We start from the raw sequence: 10587 nt of genomic DNA on the forward strand, positions 1-10587 counted from the left end.
GTGCTTGGTGCGCTAGAGAGGAGAGCAACCCATGATATGTTGCCTTAAGTTTTAATGTGAAAAACAACAACAACAACAAAAATCTCTCTAATGTCTTCATCATATCATCACACCAAAGAAGTAGCAGCAGGTCCAATTATGGCATCTGTACTTTGCCATAATTGGACCTGCTGCTACTTCTTTGGTGTGGTTGAGTGCCTTTAGTTAATTTAGTTGTATATATTGTTATTATTATTATTATTGTGTGTTTGCTTATTTTTACTGTATATATTTGACCTTTTGCACGGGAGCTGCAATGGAAATTTCGTTGAATTCTGTTCAATGACAATAAATGCTATCTATCTATCTATATCAAATCAATGTTTATTCTACAAAAGTTGTTTTCACTGTCTTTGGTATTTGATTAAGATTTCCTCAAACTCAAGGTGTAATTTGATAAAATTATAATGAAACAACTGACCAGGCAGCAGATCTAGAAATATCTTGAAAAAAGTGAATGTTTCTTGTAGACTGATGAGACCATAACACACCGTTTGTGACCGGCTCTTCATGCTTCTGTCCAAATTTTGAATCCGAATTACAGGCTCCAAATAAAGATGGGTCCTCCATAGACACACACAACACAACACAACAACTTACGCCAGCTTACATAAACACATGCTGGTCTGGATGTAAACTCAAAGCCACGCAAACAACCCCAAACAAGATTGATGTTTTACTCTGTAATATTTTACTGTACTTCTGAGCTCCTACCACAAATACTCTGCTTTTATTACAAGTGAAAGACCACAGTTGGTCTCCTTCCCCAAAGTGGACACATTTTACTTTGCCATTGTGGCTCACTTCCAGTCTCACTCATGAGATTCTCGTCAAATTGCTCCTTTGTTAAGACCAAAATAGACCCCAGATCTACCTTGGTCGGTCAGACTGAGGTACCACTGGCGGTCTTTGAGTCTCCATTAATTTTAATTTGTTCTAAATTCTGCAATTTCCCATCAGATCGCATGCTAAAACATATCCAGCGTTTCTTGGCCTTTAGGATCACCCAGAATAAGTTTGAGAGTGTCGCTGAGGAAGGAAGGAAGTAGGAAGTCTGGTCTCTCCTCCTGGACATGTTACCTCTACAACTCTACAATTTAATTTACACAACAGTAAATGATCATTTGACTGAAGGCATAGGACTTTTTCAGTCATACTGTCCACAAAATGCACTTTACATTGAGGACAGTCAACATTTTTTGTCCCACTGCATACTGGGAACATAAAAATCATAGCAACATTTGTAGACCTTTTCCAATGTTTTAATATACTTAAAAAGATATCAGTCTCAGTCCCTATCAGAAACAAAGCTCTTTCAAATTTAAATCTGCCAGGGGTATGAATAATTTTGATCTTGACTGTATAAGGGATCAACAACTATCACAGTTAAGGTTCAGCAAGTGTTGAAAATGATTGTTGTTTTGCATGCTGTGGATTTTTTGGCGAGGTATAAGTGTGGAGTTGAAGTAAGTTATGTACATTTTCTTTCCAGTTGTGAAACTGGTTCCTAGAATGAAGTGTCTGTTCATAGGTTTCACTGTATATTTCTGAAAATCAGTTAATTTTCTGAAATTAACTCGATAGTCACTACATTCTAATATTTAAAAGTCATTCACATTTCAACCGGAAATATAATTAGAGCAAAATGACTCGATGAAAATCCGTTCAAACTTTGCAGCAGATCTAACATAATAGAGTGGCTACTCAGATTTTGTTCAGGCTGGTTTGTTTGATAGATTGGAGGTTAAACTGGCTTTATTTACAAAGACAGAAATACGGTGGTGCTCTGTGATAAAGCTTTCTCCTCTTTGGCATATCTCTGTGTTGCTCCTCCTCTATAACTGAACTTCTAGTTGCACTGATAAAGCACTGAAGTGGGGTTGCAGTAAGATGGCTTCTGAGCCCAATTTAGCTTCGGGGGGAAGACAGCAAGTGTGCCTTTGGAACCCCACTTCATTGGTCCAGATTGATTACTTATCAATTATTTACTCATTAGACTGACATTTTCAGAATATTTAGTGGCTCATGCTACATTAGAAAATCAGCCTTTTTGTTAATCACCTGAATCCAACATTACTAAATTACATAAATGTTTAGGTTTTTGGTCTGAAAATAGGAGAAAAAATAAATGCATGTGTGATACTCTGAATTTATTTCTCTTTTCTTTAAGACCTGATTAATACACCTAACTTATTGAACGGTTGCATATTTCCCCCCCGAGCAAATATAAATTATTTTCACCATTTTAATCATACAGCAAACAGGAAGCGAATCCATACCATATTTATCCATTCTTTCCAAGTGCATTCATTGAAAGGTCCTGATTATCCTTATACATTATTCATAGACCATGAGGTGCGAGGGGGGGGGGGTTCTGGGTTGACTGCGTGAAGAAACAGGGTATAATTTAAAAGGCAGGGAATAGAAGCTTGGCCTGTCTTGGAGTGCTGCCTAAAGAGCACATCCAAATGAAACCACCATTTTTTTTTTTGTAATCTGGCTGGCATTTTTCAGCTGGATTGCTTTAATGGGGATGTCAGCAGAGGAGGAGAAGAACTGTCTTACTGAGCGTCACAGGAGGACCCACGATAGAGATGGAGAACCATGTAAAAATTCCCCCCGTATCTCCAAATTAGACCCCCAGTCATAATAAAAGGGGGGGGTTTGCTCTGTTATCTGCGCCTTGTTTATCACGTTATACTAATGGCTTTATCCAGGTCATAAAAATTGATGGCTTGTTCATCTCACTTACTAACTCATACAGGATCAGTCATCGTGAGTGTCCAGTGACTCAGTGTGAAATCACAGCTGGAACAATGCAGCGATAATGATGACAGATTGAATTTTGTTGACTTGACAGCCAAAACACTCTTACTGGGTGGCTGTGCCACATGGGAAAAAAAAAAAAACTCCCACTGCTTCTATAAAGGCTCCACAGTGATCTCTAAATATAAATGTCATAAAAAACACATTAGTGTAATCTGATCCAGATAGCCCACCTATGACCAGGTATAGAGGTGAAAAGGATGCAATTGTTGAGTCCATGAATGATGAAAGCATCACTATAAAAAAGTTTGTAGATGACCAAGATGCAGATATGGGTTGATGATATGCTAACACAGAGAGTGAGTATTCCTCAATAATACTGAGCATTACTTGATGGATTACATAAGTATACTTTGAAAGGGATTATCACAGGGTTCTCAGTGGGTCAGACTGGTGGATCAGGCTGTTGATTGTTGCTTTAAAGATCGTGTGAATAAACCGGTTTGTATTTTCCTGGGCTCTTTCTGGGAAGCTACCCAGAAAGAGCCCAGGATGAGGAATTGCTCTCCATGGAGATTCAGAAAAGGTTTATGGGAAACAAGTAGGGAGAGCAGTCGATAACAAGCAAGTTCCCAGTTGCCACAACACAAAATCTGACAAAGAACTCTATCTCGGGAGAAGGAAACTTGTAGACAGGGCTGATTCCTACAGTGGCCCAGAGGTGCAAACCACTTCAACAAAATCAAAAACACAACATTAACGAAAGCACTACGTTAACAAAACAGAAAGGGTATGTCCCAGTTGGAGACCTGAGTAATCACTGATTGGACAATAGGCATGAATACGTATACGCCGAGTCCTACTTACGTCACCGCCATCTTGAAAGTGGCAGTGTGGACTAGTTTCAACGGTTTTTCAGTGAACTGAAATCTAAGCACACACATATATGACCGCACTGACCGTGACTGATGGTGAGGTTCACAGCTGGTGAGGCGCTGACTTAATCATAATCAAATATACAAATGTAGACCACCTGCGTGTTATTGTTTACATTAGGAAATTTTGCGCATACGAACAACGCTGGAGGGCAAAAAGACTATTCTTTTACATGCCATCCATAGCCGTGCTGCCGCAGTAGAATAATTCCGTTAACTCAATTAAACTTGGACTTGTGGATATTAATAATTTCGTCCTGTGCTCCACCGCAAAGGGAAAAACCCATTGAAGTACAACTCAAAACCTGTTAGTTCCCCTTTTTCCCTTAATCTTTCACCTACCATCGACCTCCAACATATCAGTGATCTTTAATTGCAGTTACACCTTTCTACACCATTTCAAGCTCAATGTCAAAATCACATTTATAATTTCTTTAGCTTCTCTGATTTAGCATTCATTTATAATTTTATAACCATAACTTATTAATTATTCTTATTATAATCTTAATGTGAGTTATTACAGATGTTTTCTGAAAAGCAGCCAAGAATAATCCATGATTCTAATTATTTAATACCAAAGTTACAGTTGCTTGTTTTTCTTGCAAGTGTTCCCACAAGTGTAACTGTAAGTATTATTACAAGTAAACCAATATTAATATAAGTATTTTACTTTGAATCTTATCCAATTACTCAAAATGTTTAGATTTCATTCTTTAAAACGTTCTTGCTTTGAAATAAGGAATAGTCTCAACTATTTTTATAAATCTACAGGCTGGAAACCTACTTCCTCTTTTTCCAGGAAACCTGCTCTTCCTGTTTCATGACTCTCTCTGTCTGACTATGATTTCTTATGATTAGATAGAAAAAAGACGTAGAATAAAAGCAACGTTTGCAGGAAACAAAAACAACACACACACAACCAGGTTTATTTTATTGATGTTTAAGTCTACTGTTGGGCCTAGATGTCACTTGTGTGATTAATTTTAAAGGTACCTTTATTTATTGTTACTGTTAAACTAAAATCTCCAGCATGGGGAAGTGGGATGATCTCGATTTCCTTGACAACAGACAGGAGGAACATGCTCTCATAGAATGGCAGCCAGTGCAGTTAGCGAGAGGTTGATCAATCCCAGGTGAGGCTCAGTTTGCTGCTGCTTCGCCATGCGCTTCCGAGCATTTGAATGGGAAAATGCGAAAACTCTGCGATTTTGAAGAAAAAATAATAAAAATGTGTTAAGCTAAATTAAAAAATAAATAATTTACAGTACAAACCACAGGGTGAAAATAGAAATATCAATTATTTTATCATTATATTTTTTCATTATGACAGGTGAGGCTATGCCTCGCTTGCCTCCCCTGACTTATCACTTACTCATTTTGTTTTAAAGTTAAAAACAGAAGCAGAACCCCTGTCCCTTCATATCTAGCTTCTGCAGCCTGATGCAAATTATTTGTTTTCGAACCAAACCTTCTTAACATATAATTTTATGCTACAGATATAGCATTTATACAGCATTCACCCTCTTTGACTTCGACTGTCATTTTTATTTATGCCACCTTCCACAACCAAGTCTGCTTTTATGTTGGAACTTACTGTTTATCAGTGGGAACAAAAAAGCGTGGAGAAGAAACAGCAGTGGTTGAAGGGAATTGAAAATTATTCATAGTTTTCTTTAGAAGTAGCTGAAACTCCATGGGTTGAGAACAGGTCCACAATGCATGCAAACTAGAGAACAGCAAATGGATGTACAGTCCTGCTCACCATTATTGGCACCCATGAAGTTTAAGTACATATAATGGAATATTTCCTGAAGGAAATTCATCAAGTGAAACAACATTTTACTGCTGATAGCTTGTGCTCGATGCAAAACAGCAAATGATGAAAAACATTTTAAAAGATAAACATTATGAGGAAAACAAAGAAAAACATAATATTTGCCATGTCAATGGTATTGGCACCCTTTCCAGCAAATCAGTATGAAAACCTAATTCGGCTCACCTGTTGCAAATCACAAATAAAGATCACTTGTGATGAACTACCTCCACACATGTGACATGAATTAACCAATGAATGATCATGTTGGTACTTTAAAAGCCACCTGTTATTCCATCTTCACATGTGACAATGGTAAAGACAAAGGAGCTGTCTGAGGACACCAGAAATGCTATTATTTGTAAGCACAAGACCTCCAAAGGGTATAAAGCCATCTCCAAAGACCTCGGTGTCCCTGTTTCAATGGTGCGTAATGTTATTAAGAAGTTTTCCAGGCATGGAACGGTCAAGAACCTCCCTGGACGTGGGGGGAAGAGAAAAATTGATGACAGAAGTCTTCGACGGTTGGTGCGAATGGTGGAAAAAACACCACGTCAAACATCTAAAGACCTAAAGACCAACCTGGAGCAGTCTGGTGTGATTGTTTCAACAAGTACCATACGGCGCACACTAAACAAAGTGGGGCTTTATGGGCGGAGGCCAAGGAAGACCCCATTGCTGAAGAAAAGACATAAAAAAGAACGCTTGATCTTCGCAAAAGAGAACCTGGACAAACCTCAAGCCTTCTGGGACAACATTTTATGGACAGATGAAACAAAAGTGGAGCTTTTCGGTAATTCACACAAACAATATGTTTACAGACGGCGCAATGAAGCCTTTAAAGAAAAGAACACCATACCAACAGTCAAGCATGGTGGAGGATCCATAATGCTGTGGGGCTGCTTTGCGGCATCTGGTACTGGAGGCCTTGACCGTATCACAGGCATCATGAAATCAGAAGACTATCAAGCAATTCTAGAGCGAAATGTCTTGCCCAGCGTAAGAAAACTTGGTTTGAGGCGAAGATCCTGGGTCCTCCAGCAAGATAATGACCCAAAGCACACCTCCAAAAGCACGCAGGCATGGTTGAAAGGGAAAAAATTGACTGTTTTAAAATGGCCAGCAATGAGTCCTGATCTCAATCCAATTGAAAATCTTTGGAGGGTGCTGAAATCTGCCATTGGAGAAAGGAACCCTGCAAATGTACAAGAGCTTGAGCATATTGCAAAAGAAGTCTGGGAGAAAATGCCACCCGAGAAGTGCAAGAAGCTTATAGATGAATATAAGAAACGTTTGGAGGCCGTCATTGCTGCCAAAGGCTGTGCAACCAAATATTAAGGAGGGGTGTCAATATTAGTGCACATGCTGGTTTTCTGTTTTGTCCTTTGCAATTAAAATATTTATGTTGAAATGGTAATTGTCTTTGTTAAATTACTTTGGACCTCAAATTGAAAGATACTGCTGATTTAAGTTTTGAACATTTCCATTTATTTCTGAAGATATTCACTCAGCTTTGCAAAACATGAAGGGGTGCCAATAATGGTGAGCAGGACTGTAGCTCAAGATCAGCTAGCATTTTTTCTGTCCGACAAGACGTGACAGAAATACATGACGAGATTTTACAACAAATAAAAACACATAGTGAAACCGTGATTATCTATCTGCCCCAACTAGATTTAATTTATTTTGATAACATTTAATCTACCCCAACTAGATTTAATTTATTTTGATAACATTTAATCTCACAGTCTTGTTCTTTGTTGCCAACTGTCAGACAGCTAGACCTCAGTATTTGCAGTTCAGGAAGTCTTTATGTTGTGGTAGTAACAGGGGACTACCACAGGAGACTTTGCTGTGCACATGTTGTCTTCTTTTACACTCACAATTTTTTTTTCATGGTGTGTGCACAGCTTCTCTAATAACTCTGCAGTGGTGGAGCAATGGACAGAAGTCAAAAAACAAAGTTACACTGCAGCAATGTTCACCTAAGTGTCACAGAAAATCAGGGGTATGGTGGCTATCTATATTTTACTCTTGGACTCGTTTCCTACTCACAGTTATGATTGCAGTGGCAATTTAATACTTTTGTTAATGTTTCAGTTTTAATCATACTGTAACACCAGGCGGAGGGAACTCAAAACAATTCCAATGCTGAATACCAGGGTACATACCAGTCATGGAAAATCTGGAAAGTCATGGAATTTAATTTCTCCATTTTCAAGGCCTGGAAAGTCATGAATTTTCATTTCAGGTCATGGAAAGTCATAGAATTTGCAAATAAGGGCAAGAAATTATGCTTTTTTTCCTGTGTTGTGTGTATTTCTGTGGTTCTCTCTGGGTCTCAGAGTCGACCGTATTTGGTCTCATCTCGGTCTCGGACATTGAGGACTCAGGATTTTATTTCAAGACTGGTCAAGGCCACAACTGTGCAAATGACACTAAATTGCCAGTATATTGTCCAGCTTATTTGCCAACATTCTTGTTTTTACTGAATGCAAAAACATACCGACTCAAATCCAAGCAATAACTCGACTTACTGATTACGTGTTTCTGTTACCGCTGTCACCCATCGCCTTCCCCTTTAACGCTCACGCAGCATTCCAAGCAGTGTTTTCCTCAGAGCAGGAGAAGATGTCTATCTAATCGCCGGTAATAAGCAATAAGCATCAGTGAGTAATTTTTCACGATGGCGGACAACAGGAAGAATGGCAGCAGAGCGCAGGAAAGAAAGGAAGGCATCTTTACATATTTTGATGAACATATTTAATACGTTCATCAAACGTATTGATCATCGTATTCATTGTGTGATGATGATGAATACGTTCATCATGATATTTTGATGAACGTATCTAATATGTTCATCAAAATATGCAAAGATGCCTATCAGTCTTTTTCAATATCATCAACAAACTCAATGTACCGCCTAACACAGACATAGCCAGGCTGTTGTGTTTCTTGTATTAAGCCACTCCTGAACCAGAAATTGAAAGCAAATTGTGCAGTTCGTCAAAGCAAGTCGGTGACAGTCGCCCAAAGATTTGGGGAGCCTTGCTATCTGCTGATGTTAATCCACTGTTTTATCAAATCCAAAGACAGCACAACCATCCAACAGAATGCTTTAGATCACAACATGCTTTCCTCCACCGATGACGTTTGTGGGGATACTGATTTTATTTTCCAGCAGGACTTGGCACCTGCCCACACTGTCAGGAGTAGCAACGGTTGGTTTAATCACCATGGTATCACTGTGCCTGACTGACTAACTGGCCTGATCTGAACTCCACTCAGACTTCAAGTGGTTTTGTTGAGAAGAAGAAGAGAGTAACCAGAGTCGGCAATGCTGATGAGCTGGAGTCAGTTATTAAATCAAAGAGTTCCTGAATGCAACATTTACGCAGTAATTCATGGAAAAGGATTTCCAACCAAATATTGAGTTCATTTACTAAACAGTAGATGAACATAAATAACTTTTTTCTTTCTTTCTTTTTTTTATTTTTACATAGTTCAATTTTGGGTTTTCATCAGCAGTTAGCTGCATTTAGGCCTGCTGATATATCAGTTAATCGCATAATAAATTATAGCGAGCTCAATCATTTGCATTTGCATAATTTCTCTTTTTTTCTTTCTTTCTCTCTCTTTCTACCAAAAAATGGGATGACAAAAGATTTCAGTCTGTTGCTTTGGTCTTAGCTAGCCCTGTTTTTTGAAGGACAATCTTGTTTGCGCCAATGTTAAATGTTTATTGATATTTGAGAATTTGTTCTTGCTGTACAAATTACCATTACCATTGTACTACTTGAAAATAGTCTCAAAACAACAATATTATTGTTTATTGCAATAACGTCTGGTCTAACTTTGATGTTAAAAGTTAAGAGAAATTAATACTTCAAATGAACCGCACTGTATTTGATGATTTGAATTGATAGCTGAAACACATTAGCTTTTCTAATATGCTACAATTTATTGGGATGCACCTTCAGTTTTTCCACAACTAAGCTTTTATGCAATAAATAGGAACTTCACTTTTTTTTCTCTCCTATTTTTTTTAAATAACCTTGAAAAATACGAAACGGAGTCGCACAGTGGACAGCGTTATGAGACAGAAGCATGTTGTAAAGTCACGCTGCGGTCCAGAGACGATAATTATTTGTCGGGTCGGCCAACTTGACCCGAGAACAAACTTCTAAGCTACACGTCACTGCCAAGTAAGAATTAAGAGCGAAACAAAGTGGCCCTGCAGAGTGATTAAAAAAAATAAATAAATAAATCTCGCTTGTTTCACGGAAACCAACAGCTGTTTGCTAAATCACCTGTTAAAGAAAGTATAGTGCCAAAACTCTGTTTAAATAGCACACACTAATGCCTCTCATATTTAATCGCTCACTGAACAGATGCTGGGGGCTTTTAATTAGGCAACTTTGTAGTTTTCTTACTTCTCATTGAGTGCTAATCTCGTCTGCTTCATGAACCTGCGGTCGGAAATACTGAACATGCTATTTTCCACATTGCTGAACTGCTTCTAATGACCAGTGGATAATGGCCACTCAAGCCTTGAAGTGGGTAGAGCGCCAAGTCGACAGGTTCAATGCGTGGCGTTCTGCTGGACTCTCAAAAAAAACCAAAACTTTAAAATGTAATTTAAAAAAAGGAGGTAATGTCTGCAGATTATGACTGTACTGATGATGACCAAAAAGTGGGCGTCTGTATAAGTCATATTTTTAAATTGCCTGCTAAATGGTTTTTACTCCATAAATTGTGATTACACTTCAAAAGGTGTGACAAATGTTTATCAGATTAAAAGGCAATAAATGCATGAATACTTGAAAAAAAAAATTCACTGAGCATTACAGAAACAACTCATTATATTCTCTATTTTGATATTTTAAATGTTTTTTAGTCAATAAATTGTGCTTTTCTGAGGCATTACAAACTATGACATATGTCTCTGTGATTAAATTTGAAAACAATTAATACATATTTACTTATTTTCAACATCATCATGATCATAGTGTATGGCATGTTGGAATTCCCCTT

The sequence above is a fragment of the Xiphophorus hellerii genome, chromosome 4 (genome assembly GCF_003331165.1).
Source record: "Xiphophorus hellerii strain 12219 chromosome 4, Xiphophorus_hellerii-4.1, whole genome shotgun sequence".
Taxonomy (NCBI): domain Eukaryota; kingdom Metazoa; phylum Chordata; class Actinopteri; order Cyprinodontiformes; family Poeciliidae; genus Xiphophorus; species Xiphophorus hellerii.